We start from the raw sequence: 22159 nt of genomic DNA, 5'->3' as shown, positions 1-22159 counted from the left end.
ATAAGAGAGACACGACAAGGCTCAGGGAGTTTCACCAGGCCCCTTTCCCACAATATACACTTTTGGATAGAATGGCACAAGGGTTGTCATCCCCAGCCATAAAACAGATGACATGAATACTTGTTTGTTGAGCCATTATCAGCACAAAGTTTGAGAAAAGAAATAAATGTTAGTATTAGGCAGAACCTGTTTCATCAACAGAGAAGAGGAAAAAAAAAATCTGCCACTTGCAGTTTCTATCCTCCTGTTGCTTGGGGAGCTCTAGCCTTCCTACGTGTTACACTCTCACTGCTTGATTAAATTACTCAGTTCAGTTCAGTTGCTCAGAAGTGTCCAAATCTTTGGGACCCAATGGATTGCAGTACGCCAGTCTTCCATGTCCATCACCAACTCCTGGAGTTTACTCAAATTCGTGTCCATTGAGTCGGTGATGCCAACCAATCATCTCACCCTCTGTCATCCCCTTCTCCTCCTGCATCAAATCTTTCCCAGCATCAGGGTATTTTCCAATGAGTCAGCTCTTTGCATCAGGTGACCAAAGTATTGGAGTTTCAGCTTCAACATCAGTCCTTCCAATGAATATTCAGGACTGATCCCCTTTAGGATGGACTGGTTGGATCTCCTTGCAGTCCAAGGGACTCTCAAGAGGCTTCTCCAACACCACAGTTCAGAAGCATAAATTCTTTGGCACTCAGCTTTCTTTATGGTCCAACTCTTATATCCATACATGACTACTGAAAAAACCATAGATTTGACTAGATGGATATTTGGTGGCAAAGTAACGTCTCTGCTTTTTAATATGCTGTCTAGGTTGATCATAGCTTTTCTTCCAAGGAGCTAGCAATTTTTAATTTCATGGCTGCAGTCACCATCTGGAGTGATTTTGGAGCCTCCCAAAAATGAAATCTCTCACTGTTTCCCCATATATTTGCCATGAATTGATGAGACCAGATGCCATGATCTTAGTTTTCTGAATGTTGAGTTTTAAGCCAACTTTTTCGCTTTTCTCTTTCACTTTCATCAAGAAGCTCTTTAGTTCTTCTTCACTTTCTGCAATAAAGGTGGTGTCATCTGCATATCTGAGGTTATTGATATTTCTCCAGCAATCTTTATTTCATCTTGTGCTTCTTCCAGCCCAGCGTTTCTCATGATGTGCTCTGCATATAAGTTAATTGAGCAATGTGACAATTTGAAGCCTTGACATACTCCTTTCTCTATTTGGAACCATTCTGTTGTTCCATGTCCAGTTCTAACTGTTGCTTCTTGCCCTGCATAGAGATTTCTCAGGAGGCAGGTCAGGTGGTCTGGTATTTCCATCTCTTGAAGAATTTTCCACAGTTTATTGTGATCCACACAGTCAAAGTCTTTAGCATAGTCAATAAAGCAGAAGTAGATGTTTTTCTAGGACTCTCTTGCTTTTTTGATGATCCCATGAATTGTGGCAATTTGATCTTTGGTTCCACTGCCTTTTCTAAATCCAGCTTGAACGTCTGGAAGTTTATGTTTCACGTATTGTTGAAGCTTGGCTTGGAGAAATTTTGAGCATTACTTTGCTAGCATGTGATATTCGTGCTATTGTGCAGTAGTTTGAGCATTCTTTGGTGTTGTCTTTCCTTGGGATTTGAATGAAAACTGACATTTTCCAATCCTGTGGCCATTTTTTAGTTTCCCAAATTTTGTGGTATATTGAGTGCAGCACATTAACAACATTATCTTTTAGGATTTGAAATAGCTCAACTGGAATTCCATCATCTCCACTAGCTTTGTTCATAGTGATGCTTTCTAAGGCCCATTTGACTTTTCATTCCAGGATGTCTGACTCTAGGTGAGTGATCACACCATCGTGGTTATCTGGGTCATTAAGTTCTTCTTTTTTTTTTTTTTGTATAGTTCTTCTATGTATTCTTGCCATCTCTTTTTAATATCTGCTGCTTCTTTTAGGTCCATAGCATTTCTGTCCTTTTTTTTGCCCATCTTTGCATGAAATGTTCCCTTGGTATCTTTAAGTTTCTTGAAGAGATCTCCAGTCTCTCCCATTCTATTGTTTTCCTCTATTTCTTTGCATTGATCACTGAGGAAGGCTTTCTTCTCTCTCCTTGCTATTCTTTGGAACTCTGCATTCAAACGGGTATATCTTGCCTTTTCTCCTTTGCCTTTAGCTCCTCTTCTTTTCTCACCTATTTGTAAGGCCTCCTCAGACAACCATTTTGCCTTTTTGCATTTATTTTTCTTGGGGATGGTCTTGGTCTCTGCCTCTTGTACAGTGTCACAAACTTCCGTCCTTAGATCTTCATGCATCCTGTCTATCAGATCTAATCCCTTGATCTGTTTCTCACTTCTTCTGTATACTCATAAGAGATTTGATTTAGGTCATACCTGAATGGTCTAGTGCTTTTCTCTACTTTCTTCAATTTAAGTCTGATTTTGGCAATAAAGAGTTCATGATCTGAGCCACAGTCAGTTCCTGGTCTTGTTTTTGCTGACTATATAGAGCTTCTCCATCTTTGGAACAATTAACTCACTGGTCAGATAACAACTGAACAGATATTTCTTACCTGGGACTACACGTAGCCCTGCAAATGTGTGTAACCTTCTGGCTCTCTAGAGCTTTTCACATCCTTCTCTGGACATTTTGTTTTCTAAACTTTTAAAAAATTTTGACCAAGCACTTGTTAACTCCAACAAGTATCATAGCTTCTGGCATATGTAATGTTAAACAATTTCTACTGATTGGTTTTTACAAATACTATGGGGATACAGCTTTGTATATGAAAGCAATCCAAATATCAGGGTTTTCCCAAGGAGCTTGAAGACAGTTCAAATGGTGATAAAACTTTTATTATGGGGCATTTTAAGGAGCTCCAAGCCTGGTCTGCTTCTTATAGTGACCACAGACTGATTTTAACATCACCATATTTCCTAGCTTGTTGATTTTCAATGCTACTGTGGAACTGAGAAGAGGAGAATAAATGTAGACCAAGTTAATACATCACAAATTCTATTTTGTTACCAAGATTCAGCAGCATTTTCCCTGAACAAATACCTCTTAATTTTTTGAAAGACTTTGCTTATTTACAGAAGTTCTACAAAAGTTGATTTTGACAAAATGTGTCAAGGCTTTTAGTTAGTTTCATGGAGGAGTGTTTTTACAAAGGTCCTCACTTGTCATGCTAGAAGTTTTATTCTGTATGTAATTTAAATTTACCACAGAATTTATTTTTAGTAAAATTCTTTTTAGTATATAAAATATCATGCCCATTTTCTAAATTAAACCTGTATTTTATTATTCATCATTATATATTTGGTATAAAAATATACACATAATGCTTTTAGCCTGGGAAGAAATTCATTCTGAATCATAGCACTTGCAGTCATATAATCCCATAACATTGTATTCTATTATACAAAATTACACTGTGATATTTTATGACTAAATTGACTAGAACTTAACAGTGAATCTACATAATTCTCAGTCAATAAGATGTCTTCCTTTTTAAAAGGAAAGCTGCATATATACAAAGGAAGAAAATGTACTCACTCACAGATTTCTGCCTTATATGCTTGTGTTATATTATCTTTTGGTTTAGCCTTATTGACATTATGGCTGAATGTCGTGTACCCTTGGTCAAAATATACCTAACAAATAAGCATCTTGTCATTACTATTTTATTCCCTCTTAAATTTTCAGTGAAGAACATTCTTTTTGATTTATTTATTTTTTTCTGACAGGAGAAAAAAGAACTTTCAAGTGCATATTGAAACTTTCAAAAGAACAAAAAATGTTGGAAGATGGAGTCATGGCATACATGCTGAGCTGTTTTTCCATGTTAATAATAGATTATGTTCATCCTTTTGGGGAGTTACCCATTAGTGGTTGTGCTGATGTTACACAGCTGTGAGTCATGGAACAAATCAAAATACCCTTTTAAAATGTGCAAGAATCTATGACAATGTACTATTTAATAAATATTATGATGGGACTGCACAGATTGTTGGCATTAAGAAACAAAGATGCTTCTCTGCCACTTGGCACCTCAACAGATTTTTGAAGAAGCATGACTTTTCCTTGAAAAATTGAGGAATAAGACTCTGATAGGACTTGCTTATCTATAAAACACACCAGCTCTAGGATGGGATTAATAATTCAGGTTTATTTTACATTCTGTAATTTATATATGCATCACTAGTGTTCACCACTTTTAGAATATATAGTTTACATGTTCATATCCATCATTATCCATGAAAGTGAAAGTCTCTCAGTCATGTCTGACTCCGTGATCCCATGGACAGTCCATGGAATTCTTCAGGCCAGAACACTGGAGTGGGTAGCTGTTCCCTCCTCCAGGGAATCTTCCCAACCCAGAGATCAAACCTAGGTCTCCCACATTTCAGGCAGATCCTTTACCAGCTGAGCCACCAGGGAAGCCCCATTATCCATGAGTCCTTTTTAAAAAATGAGTAAGTGCCACATTTTTCTTCTTTACCTCCAATGCATATAAAACTGTTTCTCACATAAGAGGTGCTTAATAAATAGTTCTTTAAAATAAGCAGAATTATCATTCATTAATAAAAATGCTAAGCACCAGAATACCTAATAAAAGAGGACTTATTGAGTGTTTACTAAGTACCAGGTACTTACTTACAACAGTAAGCACTGTGCATGCAGTAATTTATTTATTCCTTTTATAAAACAAACAAATGACTAGGAGATAGACGCTTAATATTTGAAAGCATTGAAAGATAGAAGTTAAATAACTTGCCCTCATACCCCACAGTAATTGATGGATAAATAAGTATATCACAGGCAATAAAAGTAAGTACATCAGTGGTTCATTTACTGATGGTAAAATTCTATGGTAAGTTTCTTTGCTAATTTAACACAGGTTAATTATTCATTAATTACCTTTTTCTTAGGCCTTAAATACCACTTGAAGTTATGCTGTGGGGGCTGAAAAGAAGCATAATCTAACAACTATTTTTTCTGGTTCAAGTGATGATATCCTAGAAAACCAATAATACTGATGGTAAAGCATGTGATTCTGAAAAAAATCAACTATTTCCACTATACATTTGAAAAAGAATTTCTCCCATACAGTATGAAAGTCATTGGCTTTACTGGATAGTTGAAAACTTTATCAATTCTCTTCATTTAGATATAGGGAAATTTTAAGAGGAATAAAAGTTATGCAGTCATTTTCACATAAGGGAAATAAAGGGAGTAATTACTGTTTTAGCTGCCTAAAGGCCTAATGACTTTCCCTGTTTTCATCCTCTTCCCCTATAGTCCATTCTCCTGGTTTGTTCCTATCACTCCCACCACTGCTCACTATGGTCTACCCATACTGGTCTCCTCACTATTCCTTCAACAGGCAAGGTTCTTTTACCATCCCTCAAGATAGGAATAGATAAAATTTGATGTTGCAAATAGCAGAGTATTTAGACAGAGACCAGTAAGGACATAGTTACTGGTCAGTCTTACCCCATCATTGGATAAAAGTGGTTGCCAGAATACAAAAATGCACCAGACTGCCTGGATTCCTACTGTGGATGCATAATTTGCCAGCTGTGAAATATTCAAAATTTTATTTAATTTCACTTTGTCTCAGTGGCCTCATAAGTAAAATGGAAATAGTAACAGTATTTGACTCATATTTTCATGAGGATTATAAGACTTAAGCAATGCTGCTGCTAAGTCACTTCAGTCATGTCTGACTCTGTGCGACCCCATAGAAGGCAGCCTACCAGGCTTCTCCATCCCTGGGGTTCTCCAGGCAAGAACACTGGAGTGGGTTGCCATTTCCTTCTCCAATGCATGAAAGTGAAAATTGAAAGTGAAGTCACTTAGTCATGTCCAACTCTTTGCGACCCCATGGACTACAGCCCACCAGGCTCCTCCATCCATGGGATTTTCCAGGCAAGAGTACTGAAGTGGGGTGCCAGTGTCTTCTCCGACTTAAGCAATGACAAGTGTTTAATTCAATGATGGATTCATTGTAATCCATGAGTAAATGCCAAGAACTGTTACTATTATAATCTTAATTATTACTTAAAAAGATGAAATACATTGATATTTTTATCAGGGGCATATCTCATTATCTGGCTCACATCGAATAACTTGACACAAACCTTGTTATTTCTTTCAATAATTGAAACAACCCCATTAGGCCAGTTTCAGATGAGGAAACTGAGGTATATAAATTTTACTTAATCTAGCAATTTGAATCTGAAAGCATGGAAAATTGGGTGAGGAAAATCTGTGTTAATGCCAGATTTATAATAATAATAAATTATAAATTCTTAGATATATTACAGTTGGAATATCCCTCATTGATCTGGTATAGTGATTAAACACCTGAGTTCTAAAGTCTCATTACTTGATTGAAATCCTAGCCTCACCATTCACACAAGCCAGAATCTTAGACAATTTACTTAATCTCTCTGAGTCTCAGGTTTCCTTATCTATAAAATGGTGACATATGAGTTTTATATGGTTTAGACTTTTAAATTATAACTATATGTGTTAAGATCCCTCGCATAGGACCAAGCACATAGAAAATGTTCTGGAAACGTTAGCTATTATTTATTGTAAATGAGAAATACACATATGTCATGTGCTATGATTTTCACTGGCAATTATCTTTACAGGCATATTTTATAGTTTAGAATCATGACATGCTGACATTGCACACAAAGCTGACACACTAGCCCACCCAAACTATGACATGTGCTTTGAATTGTTTTCCTCCAATAGTAGCAATGGATTTGCAGGAAAACATTTTCATGGCCTCATCTAGACTTGTAAATAAGGTCTCCCTTTGCCAGATCACCAGCTTTGAACAAGAGGGCCTATCTTGATCTTCAAATAATTATTTCCTGAATAAAACATTTCTAGGTTATCCTAACAAGACATGGATACAAATAAACAAAACCATAGTCAGTCAAATTGACTTAACCCTTGTTTACAGAGCCATATCTTGAAATCCAGCTGCTTCTCATTACATTACAGACTACTGATATTTTATCAGATTTGAAATATCTCTTTTGAAGACAGTAAAGGAGAATCTGTAATATGCTGGAAATTCCATATATAAAAAATAAACATCTCATCAGGATTTTAAATAACACTTAAAGCAATAGATAGTTGGAAGGCTTACTTCTCCCCCTACTTTCTGCATTTCCAGTACTATTAGTGGAGAAAATCTATTTGTAAAAGCATAATGAATTAAAGAATGAGATTTTCTCAACAATAACAAAAGAGTAGTCAATAAAATGGCTGGTTAAATGATAACTTTCTACAGGTTTCTTTTTTAGTGGTCCCAAAAAGGAACAGAAAATCATGTGGTCACCCTAACCACTAATAAGCAACAGATTTCTAATTTTCTCCATTTATTTTTTAACTAAGCATTGCATATACATAGAATAATTTTCATTAAAATATAAATAAAATTAAGTTTAAATTTATTACTGACATTTCCTCTTTATTTCTACCTTTACAAGGATCTGTGTAATTTTTAATTTTGTTAGTATTTTAATTCCCTTCAATTTCCAGACCTCTCTATAAAGTTAACCTCAAACAATACTATATTCTATAAGATATTTTAGCAATATTTAAAGCACAATGTCCTTACTGAAAATCTATAGCTCAGGAGGTTTTAAAAATAACTTTTAAAACTCCTATTTAAGGATGAAGAATTTGCTTCTATAAGAAGAAAGTTCCATAATAAGCACCACCTTCACGACTTACCACAGATCTCCCTATTATTGCTATTGTTTAAAAAATAACAAAAAACTACTGTGTATAACTTTTCATTAGTAAGATAATTTTTCCATTTTTATAGAATTATATAAAATGAGGGTAGAACTGAGGAAGTAGGTAAAATCTATTGCAATTAATAAGGCTTATTAGTAAAAAAAATAAGTACATTTGTCAATTAGCAAAAAGAACTCTCTAAAATTCAGAAGAAAACCTATGTTCTTTGGTTAAGCAATAAAGCAAAAAGTGTTTTGAGTCCAATAAATGAGCTCAAAAATAAATGAGTTAATTGAAAAATACCATTTTATTAAACCAATTAAAATGAAGTTAATTAAAAGTAATTAAAATTAGATTTTGCTAACTTCCTTTGTTTCATGTAGTTAAAATATTTTATTATTATTATTTATTTATTTATTTTTGGTAATCATGAAACAAACTTTCTCTGCATTTTTCCAGACCTTGTCTGTCAGTTTAGAAATGGATCACTTTAGAGTTTCTGGCCCCTGACACACACAGACAGTTCATATCTACACTATATATCATTTACAGTGTTACCTGGCTCTGAATCTACTCTCCACCTATGTTATTTACTATACAAGTGGCAAAGTGATAGACTCTGAAACATAATTATCTCAGCCTGTGGGATACTGGGGAGAGTAAATCATTAAAGAAATATCAAAAAATAAGACAAGAAATGTGAATTGGCTCTGAGGAATAGTTTTCATTTGCTGTATTGAGTGGATTTTCAAATTTCAAGATAGGAAAAGGAACTATGATATGCATGGATTAAATAATACATGGCAAGAAAAGATGATCACATTTCAAGTTCAGTAGTTCAGTCATGTCCGGCTCTTTGTGACCCCATGGACTGCAGCACTCCAGGCTTCCCTGTCCATCACCAACTCCTGGAGCTTGCTCAAACTCATGTCCATTGAGTCGTTGATGCCATCGAATCATGTCATCCTCTGTCATCCCTTTCTCCTGCTGCTTTCAATCTTTCCCAGCATAAGGGTAGTTTCCAGAGAGTCATTTATTTGCATGAAGGGGTCAAAATTTTGGAGCTTCATCTTCAGCAACAGTTCTTCCAATCAATATTCAAGACTAATTTCCTTTAGGATTGACTGGCTTGATCTCCTTGCAGTCGAAGGGACTCTCAGCCTTCTCCAACACCATAGTTCAAAAGCATCAATTCTTTGGCGTTCACCTTTCCTTATGGTCCCACTCTTACATCCATACATGACTCCTGGTAAAACCATAGCTTTGATTTGACGGACCTTTGTTGGCAAAGTAATGTCTCTGATTTTCAATATGCTGTCTAGGTTGGTCATAACTTTTCTTCCAAGGAGCAAGCGTCTTTTAATTTCATGGCTGTAGTCATCATGTGTAGTGATTTTGGAGCCCAAAAAACCAAAGTCTGTCATTGTTCCCATTGTTTTTCCATCTATTTGCCATAAAATGATGGAATTGGGTACCATGATCTCAGATTTTTAATGTTGAGTTTTAAGCCAGCTTTTTCACTCACCTCTTTGACTTTCATCTAGAGGCTCTTCAGCTCCTCTTCACTTTCTGACATAAAGATGGTGTCATCTGCACATCTGAGGTTATGCATATTTCTCCTGACAATCTTGATTCCAGCTTGTGCTTCATCCAGCCTGGTATGTCACATTATGTACTCTGCATATAAGTTGAATAAGCAGGATGACAATACACACCATTTCCCAATTTGGAACCAGTTTATTGTTCCATATCCAGTTCTAACTGTTGCTTCTTAACCTGTAAACAGGTTTCTCAGGAGGCAGGTCAGGTGATCTAGTATTCCCATCTCTTTACGAATTGTCCAAAGTTTGTTGGGTTCCACACAATGAGAGGATTTGGCATGGTTGATGTATTTCTGGAACTCCCTTGCTGTTTCTATGATCCAACGGATGTTGTTAATTTGATCTCTGGTTCCTCTGCCTTTTCTAAATTCAGCTTGAACGTCTGGAATTTCTAAGTTCATGTACTGCTGAAGCCTCACTTGCAGAATTTTGAGCATTACTTTGCTAGCATATGAGATGAGTGCAATTGTGCAGTAATTTGAGCATTTTTGGCTTTGCTTTTCTTTGGGATTGGAATGAAAACTGACCTCTTCCAGTCCTGTGGCCATTGCTGAGTTTTCCCAATTTGCTGGCCATATGTGTGTGGTTTTATCTCTAGGCCATCTATCATATTTTATTGATCTCTGTTTCTGTTTTTGTGCTACTACCATATTGTCTTGATTACTCTAGCTTTGTAGTATAGTCTAAAGTCAGGGAGTCTGATTCCTCCAGATTTGTTTTACTATCACAAGAAAAGAAAGAAAAAAGGTTATTTCAGATCTTTCATGATTGAAAACAAATGGTAAAAATTTTGTTCTATTTCTGTGAAAAGTGTCATTGGTAATTTTATAGGGATTGCACTGAATCTGTAGATTGCTTTGGGTAATATAGTCATTTTGACAAGACTGATTTTTCCAATCCAAGAACATGGCATATCTCTCCATCTAATGTCGCATCGTTGATTTCTTTCATCAAGATCTTTTTTTTTTTTTTGATATTTACTTTAAATATTGTGTAAATTTCTACTGTATACCAAGGTGAATCAGCTATATGTATATGTATATCACCTCTCTTTGTATTTCCTTGCCAGTTACGTCACCGCAGAGCAATGAGTAGAATTCCCTGAATTTTTTAATAGGTTCTTATTAGTCACAGATTTTATACATAGTAGTGTATATAGGTCAATCCCAATCTCCTAATTCATCCCACCCACACCCATTCCTCCTTGCTATCCATACATTTGTTCTGTATATCTGTGTCTTTATTTCTGTTTTCAAATGAGTTATCTATAACATGTTTTAGATTCCATATATATGTATTAATTTATGATATTTGTTTTTCTCTTTCTGATTTACTTCACTCTGTATGACAGCCACTAAGTCCATCCATGTCTCTACAAATAACCTAATTTTGTTCTGTTTTATGCCTGAGTAATATTCCTTTCTATATATGTATCACATCTTCTTTATCCATTTCTCTGTTAATGGATTTTGGTTGCCTCCATGTTCTGGCAATTGTAAATAGTGATAGAGTAAGTGTTGGGCTGTATGTGTCTTTTTCAATTATAATTTTCTCTGGGTACATGCCCAGTAGTGGAATTGCTGAGTTATAGGGTAGTTTGATTTTTTTTTTCTTCTTTTAAAGAAACCTCCATACTATTCTCCATAGTGGCTATATCAAATTATATTCCCACCAACATTGCAAGAAAATTATCTTTTCAACATACCCTTTATGTCATTTATTCTTTGTAGATTTTTTGATGGTGGCTATTCTAGCAAGTGCAAGGTGATATCTCATTGTAGTTCTGACTTACATTTATCTAATAGTGAATAATGTTAAACATCTTTTCAGGAATTTGTTGGCCGTATGTGTGTCTTCCTAGGAAAAATGTCTGTTTAGGTATTCTGTCAATTTTTTTTTCTTCTGATATTGAGCTGCATAAGCTGTTTAATATAAATTGGAGAGTAATTATTTGTCAGTTGCTTAATTTACAAATACTTCCTCCCATTCTGAGGGTTGTCTTTTAATTGGGTTTATGGTTTGCTCACTTCTCAAAGTCTTCCAAAAACTGCAGAGTGAGGGACACTTCAAGCTCATTCTATAAGGCCACCATCATCCTAATACCAAAACCAGATAAAGATATTAAAAAAAAAATTACTGATATATTGCTAATGAAAACAGAACTAAATATCCTCAACAAAATATTAACAAACTGAATCCAACAGCACATTAAAAGGATCATATGCCATGATTAAGTTGGATTTATCCAAAAGATACAAGGGCTCTTCATTATATGTAGATCAATCAATGTGATACACCATATTAGCAAGTTAAAGAATTAAATCCATATGATCACTTCAACAAATGAAGAAAAAGCTTTTGACGAGATTCAAAACCATTTAAGATTAAAAAAAAAAAAATCCTCCAGAAAATGAGCACAGATGGAACCTACCTCAATATAACAAAGGCCATATACAACAAACCCACAGCAAATATCATTCTCAGTGGTGAAAAATTGAAAGAATTTCCTCTAAAATCAGGAAAAATACAAGGATGAGCACCATTGCCAGTATTATTCAACATAGTTTTAGAAGTCCTAGCCACGATAGAGAAGAAAAAAGAAATAAAAAAGTGTCTAAATTGTCAACAAAAAGTACTACCATGGTGTATTCATGTTGATACATGGCAAAACCAATACAATATTGAAAAGTAATTAGCCTCTAATTAAAATAAGAAAAATAATAATAATAAATTGAAAAAAAAAGTACTAAACTTGTCACTGTTTACAGACAAGTATATATAGGAAATCAAAAAGATGCCATGAGAATAATACTAGAACTAATCAATTAATTTAGTAAAATCACAGGATATAAAATTAATACACATAAATCACCTGCATTCCTATACACTTACAATGAAAAATCAGAAAGAAATTAAGGAAATAATCCATTTTACCATTGAAACAAAAAGAATAAAATACCTAAGCATAAACCTACTCACTACTATTTTACCCAAGTAGTAAACATTCCTATACTTAGAGAACTTTAAGTTACTGATAAATTAATCAAAGACAACACAGATGGAGAGACATAGCATGTGCTTGGATTAGAAGAATCAATATTGTGAAAATGACTATCCTACCCAAAACAGTCTACAAATTCAATGCAATTCTCATCAGATGACAATTCTTATCAAATGACATTTTTCACATAACTAGAATAAAAACATTTATAATTTTATGGAGATGCAAAGAATTTGAATAACACAAGCAATCTTGAGAAAAAATAGTGAGCTGGAAAAATCAGGATCCCTGGATTCAGACTATACTACAGTGCTACAGTAATGAAAAGAGTATGTTATTGGCACAGAAATATAGATCAATGGAACAGGATTGAGAGTCCAGAGATAAACACATGCACCTATCATCACCTAATCTATCACAAATGAGGCTAGAATATACAATTGAGCAAAGACAGCATCTTTAATGTGTGGTACTGGGAAAACTGGGCAACTACCTATAAAAGAAGAAATTAGAACACTCCCTAACAGCATACACAAAAATAAACTCAAAACAGATTGAAGCCTGAAATGTAAGGCCAGACACTATGAATGTCTTAAAGGAAAGCATAGGCAGAATACTATTTGACATAAATTGCAGCAAGATCTTTTTGACCCACATTCTAGAATAATGAGAATAAAAACAAAAATAAATAAACAGGACCTAACTGAACTCATCAGTATCTATTAGTTTCCTGCCTAAAGGTCTTTTGCTTCCTTAGGTAGGTTTATGCAAAGGTATTTTATTCTTTTTTTATTGTTGCAGTGGTAAATGTAATCTGTTTCATAGATTTCTCTCATTGAAATTTCATTGTAGTATATAAGAATGCAAGAAATTTCTGTGCATTAATTTTGTATCCTGAGAATTTACCAAATTCTTTGATTAACTCAAGCAGTTTTCTGATAGAATCTTTAGGATTTTGTATGTATACTTTCATGTCACCTGAAAATAATGAAAGTTTTACTTCTTTTCTAATTTGGATTCCTTATTTTTTCTTTTTTTCTTTGATTGTCATGGCTAGGATTTCCAAAATTATGTGGATAGTAATGGTGAGGGTGAACATTCTTCTTTTTTTCCTGATCTTAGCAGAAATGATTTCAGTTTTTCACCATTGAGAATGATTTTTGTGTGTGTGGATTTGTGATATATGGCCTTTGTCATGCTGAGGTAGCTTCCCTCTATGCCCAACTTCTAGATAGTTTTTTTTTTTTTTAATGGTTTTGAACATTGTTGAAAGTTGTTTGTTTTTTTTTTTACATCTATTGAGATGATCAAATGGATTTTACTTTCAAGTAATTAATATGGTGTATCACCTTGACTGATTTGGATATAATAAAGAATTCTTGCATCCATTGTGGTGTAAGATCCGTTTTTTCTTGTTTACAATTTTTAATTTATTTTTAATTGGAGGACAATTGTTTTATAGTATTGTGTTGGCTTCTGCAATACATTAGCATGAATAAGGCATAAGTATAAATATGTTCCCACCCTCTTAAACCTGCCCCCAAACCCCCCCCACTCCATTCCACTCCTCTAGGTTGTCACAGAATACCATGTTGAGCTCTCTGTATTATACAGCAACTTCCTATGAGCTATTTTACATATGATAATGTGAATGTTTCAACACTAGTCTCTCAATTCATTCCACCCACTCCTTCCATTATTGTGTCTAAAGTCTGTTCTCTATGTCTGCATCTCCATTTCTGCCCTGCAAATAGGCTTATCAGTACCATTTTTCTAAATTCCATATATAGGCATTAATATACAATACATGTTTTTCCCTTTCTGACTTATTTCACTCTGTATAATAGGCTCTAAGTGCAGCCATCTCACTAGAACTGACTCAGACGCATTCCTTTTTATGGTAGAGTAATATTCTACTGCATATATGTACAACAATGTCTTTATCCATTCTTGTATGGATGGGCGTCTAAGTTGCTTCCATGTCCTAGCTATTGTAAACACTGCTGCAATGAATAATGGGCTACATGTGTTTATTCAATTATGATTTTCTCAGGGTGTATTTCCAGTGGTGGGATTGCCGGGTCATATGTCAGTTTTATTCCTAATTTAAGTCCACGGGGTCACAAAGAGTCGGGCATGACTGAACAACAACAACAAATACTGTTCATTGTAGTGGCTGTATCAATTTACATTCTTAGCAACATGGCAGGAGTGTTCCCTTTTCTCCAAATTATCTCCAGCATTTACTGTTTGCAGATTTTTTGATGGTGGCCATTCTGAGCAGTGCGAGGTGATACCTCATTGTGGTTTGATTGGAAATTCTCTACTAATGAGGAATATTGAGCATCTTTTCATGTGTTTGTTTGGCCGTCTCTGTGTTCTTTTGAGAAATGTCTGTTTAGGTTTTCTGCCCACTTTTCATTGGGCTGTCTGTTTTTCTGGTATTGAACTACATGTGTTGCTTGTATATTTTAGAGATTAATCCTTTGCCAATCGTTTCATTTGCAACTATTTTCTCCCACTTAGGATTGTGTTTTGATCTTGCTTACAGTTTCCTTTGCTGTGTATAAGCTTATAAGTTTAATTAGGTTTAACTTGTTTATTTTTGTTTCTATTACTCTAGGAGGTGGGTCAAAGAGGATATCATGGTTATTTATATCAAGTGTTTTACCTATTTTTTCCTCTAAGAGCTTTATACATTTTAGCCTTACACTTAGGTTTTTAATCCATTTTGAGTTCATTTTCATGTATGGGGTTAGGAGGTGTTATAATTTTATTCTTTTACATATAACCTGTCCCAGCACCACTTATTGAAGAGGTTGTCTTTTCTCTACTGCATATTCTTGTCTCTTTTGTCAAAGATTAAGTTTTCTATAAGTATGTTTATCTATGGGCTTTCTATCCCCTTCCACTGAGCTATATTTCTCTTCTTGTATTAGTACCATACTGTCTTCATTACTGTAGCTTTGTAGTATAGTCTGAACTCAGGAAGGTTGATTCTTCTAGCTCCATTTTTGTTATTCAAGATGTCTTTGAGTATTCGGGGTCCTTTGTTTTTCCATACAAGTTGTGATTTTTTTTGGTCTAGTTTTGTGAAAAAATGCCATTGGTAATTTGATAGGGATTGCATTGAATCTGTCAGACTGTTTGGATAGTATCATCATTTTCAAAATGTTGATCCTTCCAATCAAAGAACATGATATATCTCTCCATTCATTTCATCTTTAATTTCTTTCATCAGTGTCTTATAGCTTTTTGTATACAGATCTTTTTTTCTCCTTAGGTAGGTTAATTCCTAGGTATATTGTTCATTTATTTGCAATGGTGAATGGGGTTGTTTCCTTAATATTTTTTTTTTTAATTTTTGGTGAATAGGAACACACAGGATTTTTATGTATTAATTTTGTATCCTGCAACTTTACTAAATTCATTGATTAACTCTAGGAATTTTAGGGTTTTCTATGTATAGTATCATGTTATCTGCAAATAATGACATTTTTTATTTCATTTACAATCTGGATTCCATTCATTTCCTTTTCTTCTCTGATTGCTATGACTAGGATTTTTAAAGTTATGTTGAGTTATAGTGGACAGTCTGGGCACCCTTGACTTGTTCCTGATTTTAGAGGAAATGCTTTCAGTTTTACACCATTGAAAATAACGTTTACTCTGGGTTTTTCATATATGATCTTTATTTTGTTGAGATGGTTTCCTTTTATGCCTACTTTCTGAATAGTTTATTATTATTATTATTATTTTACTTTACAATATTGTATTGGTTTTGCCATACATCAACATGCATCCGCCATGGGTGTACATGTGTTCCCCATCCTGAAGAGTTTATATCTTTCAATTTGTTTATATGGTGTATCAGATTGATTTGCATATATTGAGGAATCCTTGGATCCCTGGGATAAAGCCTACCTAGTGTATGATCCTTTTCATGTGTTGCTGAATTCAGTTTGCTAGAATTTTGTTGAAGATTTTTGCATCTATGTTTATCAGTGATATTGGCCTATAATTTGGCTTTATATGATATTTTTGTCTCTTTTTAGTATCAGGGTGATGGTGGCCTCATAGAATAAATTTGAGAGTGTTCCTCCCACTGCAAATTTTTGGAATAGTTTGAGCAGGATAGGTCTAGGTTCTTCTCTACACATTTTATAGAATTCACCAGTAAAGCCATCTGGCCCTGGGCTTTTGCTTGTTGGAAGATGGTTTTTTTTGAAGTTTTGATTTTGGTGCTTGTGATTGTTCTGTTCATGATTTCTATTTCTTTCTGGTTCAGTTTTGGAAAGTTACACTTTTCTAAGAACTTGTCAGTTTCTCCCAGGTTGCCCATTTAATTGGCATAGAGTTACTCATAATAGTCTTATGATTTTTTTTTTAATTTCTATGTTGTCTGTTGTAGCTTCTATTTTTATGTTTCTATTTTTATCTATTTAAGTCTTCTCCCTTTTTTTCTGGATGAGTCTGTTTATTGGTTTGTCAATTTTATCTTCTCAAAAAAACAACTTTTAGTTTTATTGATATTTGCTATTGTCTCCATTTCTTTTTTCATTTATTTCTGTTCTGATGTTTATGATTACTTTCCTTCTAGTAACTTTGGGTGTTTTGGTCTTTTTCTAGTTGTTTTAGGTATAAATTTAGGTTGTTTATTTGACATTTTTCTCATTTCTTGAGGCAGGCTTATATTGCCATAAACTTCCCTCTTAGAACTGCTTTTGCTGCATCCCATAGATTTTGGATTGCCATGTTTCATTGTCATTTGTTAGTTTTTCTTTTTTTAGTTTCCTTTTCTTTATTTCTCCAGTGTCCTTTTCTTTATTTAGAAACCTGGTTTTTACCAACTCCATATGATTGTATTCCTTGAGTTTTTCCTTTTTTCCTGTAATTTACATCTAGTCTCAGTGTAGTGATCAAAAAATTGCTTGATATGAATTCAATTACCTTAAATTTACTGAGACTTTAATTTTGACCCATGATGTTATCTATCCTAGAGAATTGTCCATGTGCACTTTAAAAAAAAAGGTGTATTCTGCTAAAAAAAAAGGTGTATTCTGCTGTTTTAGAGTGAAATGTCCTGAACATATCTATTAGGTCTGTCTGATCTAATGTGTGATTTAAGGCTTGTGTTTCCTTATTCCTGTGTGGATGATCTGTCCATTGGTGTAAGTGGGGTATTAAAGTCCACTATTATTATTGTGTTACTGTCAATTTCCCATTTTATGGTTCTTAGCATTTGCTTATATATTGAGGTGCTTCTATTTCGGGTGCATAAATATTTAAATTTGTTATGTATTCTTCTTGCATTGTTCCCTTGATCATTATATATTGTCTTTCCTTATCTTCTGTAACAGTTTTTATTTTAAAGTTTATTTTATTTTATGTTAATATTGCTACTCCTGCTTTCTTTTAATTCCCATTTGCATGGAATATCTTTTTCCATCCCCTAATTTTCAGTCCATGTGTTTCCTTAGGTCTGAAATGCATCTCTTGTAGGCAGTATATACATGAGTCTTGTTTCTGTATTCATTCAGCCAGTCTGTGTCTTTTGTTTGAGGAATTTAATCCAGACGCAAATATTGTAATTATATGTATATTCTTACTGTTATTTTATTAATTTTTTTTGTGTGTGTTTGTTTTGGTAGGTATTTTTCTTCTCTTGGCTTTCCTGCCTTTGAGAATTTCCTTTAGCATTTCTCGTATGGCTCATTTTTGTGATGCTGAATCCTCTTAGTTTTTATCTGTCTCAAAATTTTTTTATTTTACCATGAAATCTGAATGAGGTCCTTGCTGGGTAGAGTAATCTTGGTTGTAGTTTTTTTTTTCTTTCATCACTTTAAGTATATCTTCTGTCCTGCAGAGTTTATGATGAAAAAATCATCTGTTAGATTTATGGGGATTCTTTTGTATGTTATTTTTTGCTTTTTCCTTTGCTGCTTTTAATAGTTTCTCTTTGTGTTTAATTTTTATTGGTTTGTTTAATATATGTCTTGGAGTATTTCTCTTTGTGTTTATATTTTATGAGGTTTCTGAGACTGTCCTCAATTATTTTCATTAATTTTTCTTTATTTTCCTCCTCAGCAGTTATTTCCATCACTCTATCTTCCAGCTTACTTATCCATTCTTCTGCCTCAGTTATTAAAGTGAAAATTTCACTTTCACTTATACACTTTATTTTCTAAAGTGAAAGTGTAAGTCGCTCAGTCATGTCTGACTTTTGCAACCCCATGGACTACATAATATATTAATTTCAGTAATTGTGCTGTTCATCACTGTTTGCTTTTTTTTTCTTTCTTTCTTTCTTCCATGTCATTGTTTAATGCATTAAACTTTTCTTACATTTTCTCCATTCTATTTTTGGTATTTTGAAACTTCTTTACTATCATTAATCTAAATTATTTTACACATGCATTGCCTATTTCCTTTTCATTTATTCAGTCTTGCACATTTTTACTTGCTCCTTCATCTGTAACATGTTTTTTTTTTTTTTTTTTTGCCATTTATTTATTTATTTAGATGATGGGGACTGTGCTTCTGCCTTACTAGTTGTTTGACTTGACGCTTCCAGCAATGGAGTTTTCAAGCAGTTGAGTAGAGCCAAGTCTTACTGTTGAGATGTGTAGCTCTGGGACACTTCACTCTGATTAATATTTCCTGGGGCCTGACATTCACTGCTATTCCAGCAGTTTAGACTCAGTGCTCCCACAATAGTTGCTCAGGCCTGATTTCTGGACCAAGAATGAGGATCCTACAAGCCATGTGGTTCAGGGGAAATAAAAGATAAGGGAAAAAAACTAATACAAAATATAATAAATTTGGAATCGTAGCAGATATATTAGAAAAAATAAGAGTATGTTTGAAAGAACCTCTGAAGGGTAAACCAGACTCTAATTGCAAAAGAATGGAAGAAAAGTGTGTGTATGTGTGTGTGTGTATATACACACACATAGCAAAGGAATAAGCAAAGGAATACAAAGCATATACATATAGAATAGAAATGGAAGAAAAGAGTATATATATATATATATATATAGTTTCTAATATACATATATATATATATGTAAAAATAACAAGAAGCAGAGTAAATAATAAAGAGTAAAAAATAAAATAAGTATAGATAGCTAACAGGTCTTCTTTGTGGCTCAGTGGTAAAGAATCTCCTTGCAATGAAGGAGACACAGGAAACTCAGGCTTGGTCACTGGGTTGGGAAGATGCCCTGGAGGAGAAAATGGCAACCCATTAAGATATTCTTGATGGGACACTCCCATGGACAGAGAAGCCTGGTGGGCTACAGTCCATAGGGTCACAAAGAGTCAGAAATGACTGAGTGAATGAACACACAGGACACACAGAAAACTAACAGAAATTGTATAAAATTTTATATATGTGTGTGTGTGTGTGTATATATATATATATATATATATATATATATATATATATATATATGAAACAACCACTCGAGGGTAAAACCAAACTCCACTGGCAAACAGTAAAAAATTAAAAAAAAAAAAAAAAGGCAGAAGAAAGCCTTGGCTGTGAGGGGCAGGGTTTATGTCAGGAAGGCCTTTAAAAGTGGTGGTGTTTAGATGGAAATGAGATTTGAACAAGGGTGGGGTCCTTATTCAAGCCCCATACATCCAGAGAAGGTCTTGGGTGACTTTGGAGGGCAGCCAGGTCTCCACCCAGCCAAGGGGGCCTCTGAAACTCCTCTGGCTTGAGGTACAGAGGATCAGGCCCGGGTCCCCAGGAGGCTCCCTAGGGATGAGTGGGTGGTGTAACACCAGAATGGTTCCCTGTTCCTTCACGCCAGGAGGGACCCTCCGCTGGCTTTCCTGTCCCTGTCTTCCCTCTCTCCTGCCCCCACAGGACCTACTGGACCAGAGAGTGCCCTCAGAAGGACCCTGAAGGACAGAGGGAGTCCAAGAAGTCTGAGGTGGATCCCTAGAGAGTGGAGGGCTTATCATAGAGGAAAGAGGGAGGCCTCAGAGAAGAAGGGGTCCTTAAAGTTCAAAGGGGTATGTGGACCCGGGAGGGTGAGGGGGTCCTCAGAAGATTGTGGCCCTAAAGCAAATAGAAAGCCAGAGAATGGAAGGGGACCCCAGAGGGTGAAGGGTGTTCTCAGATGGTGGAGGGCTCATTGTGGAGGGCAGAGTGGATCTCTGGGGAGTAGAGGGTGGGCTCCCAGAGGGCAGAGGGCCCAATCCAGAAGGCAGAAAGAAGTCTACAGAGGGATGAGGGGGCCCCCAGAAGGTGGGAACCCTGGAAGGAGGAGGAATTTGGAGGGCAGAAGATAACTTGAAGAGTCAGGTTGGCTCTGTAAGGTGGAGTTCTCAAAGGGCAGAGGGCTTGGCCTGAGGCTTCTGGAGGCTCTTTGGGGCTGAACAGCTGGGGGAACACAGATATTTCCCTGTACCTGGGACCCCATAGTATCTTCCCTTAGCTGGCCTGCTATTTTCTCCCCTCTCCCCTCACATCCACAGGACCTCCCCCCACGCTGTGGCTGAGTGGGCCCTGAAGGACAGAGAGGACCCTGGAGTAGTGAAGGACAGAGAGGGCCCAGAATGCAAAGGGTGCCTTGAAGATCAGAAGTGGTCCCGAAGGGCAGAGGGTTCAGCCAGTGGCTTCAGAGGGCTCCTCAGGGCCAAGTGTATGAGAGAACACCAGGAAGTACCCTGACGTTTAAACCTCAAAGGAACCTCCCTGATGGCCTGGCTTTTTCTCTACGACTCCCTCTCAAACCATCAAGACCCACATGGGTGGAGGAGGCCATGCAAAATGGAGGGTGGCCCAGGGGGCAGAGAGCTTGGCAGGGAAGGTGGAGAGAGCTTCAGAGGGCAGAGGAGATCCCCAAGGGTTGAGCACCAGGTTTGGGTCCTAGGAAGCTCCCGAAGACCACGTGTAAGGAGCCTCAGTGGCTTCCCTTTAAAGGATCCTCCAATTGCCAAGGATCCCTCACCCCTCTTGCTAAGTAAATGTGTTGCCCCCTGCACTCAAACCACTCCACCTTCCCCAGCAACCCCTCAGTTGAGCCAGTGCTCTGGCCTTGACTTTCCCTTACTTCCTGCTTTCCAGTACCTGGTCATCCCTGGGATTCCTCCCATCAGCCTGTCTGAGGAAGGTCCCCCAACAGCAACTGGTGAGTATCCAAGGCATGGGGAGACATGGACTCCATGTCTTCCCTCACCACCATCATGGCTCTGCCCCGTATGATTCTTTCAATGCGTTGTTAGCTTTAGCCTCCTGGTATTTTTTTTTTTTTTTGAGAGTTTTTGCATCTATGTTCATCAGTGTTAGTGCTCTGTAATTTCCTTTTTTGGTGATATTTTTGTCTGGTGTTGGTATCAGGATGATGATGGCCTCCTAGAATGAGCTTGGGATTGTTCCTTCCTCTGCAATTTTTGAAAGAGTTTGAGAAGGATGGCTTTTAAGCTCTTTTCTAAGTGTTTGATAGAATTTGCCTGTAAAGCCATCTTATCCTGAACATGTGTTCACTGAAATAATTTTAGTCATAGTTTCAATTTCATTCCTAGAAATAAGCCTGCTTACATTTTATGTTTCTTCTTGGTTCAGTCGTGGAAAGATCTTTCTTTCTAAGAATTTGTCCATTTCTTCCAGGTTATCAATTCTATTAAGATATAGGTGTTCATAGTACTATCCTGTGATCCTTTGTATTTCTGTGTGTCTGTGGTAGTTTCTCTTTTTTAATTTATTTTTTTTAATTTATTTATTTTAACTGGAGGCTAATTACTTTACAATATTGTACTGATTTTTGCCATACATTGACATGAATCATCCATGGG

The sequence above is a fragment of the Bos javanicus genome, chromosome X (assembly GCF_032452875.1).
Source record: "Bos javanicus breed banteng chromosome X, ARS-OSU_banteng_1.0, whole genome shotgun sequence".
Classification (NCBI taxonomy): domain Eukaryota; kingdom Metazoa; phylum Chordata; class Mammalia; order Artiodactyla; family Bovidae; genus Bos; species Bos javanicus.
This window is presented reverse-complemented; position numbering follows the sequence as displayed.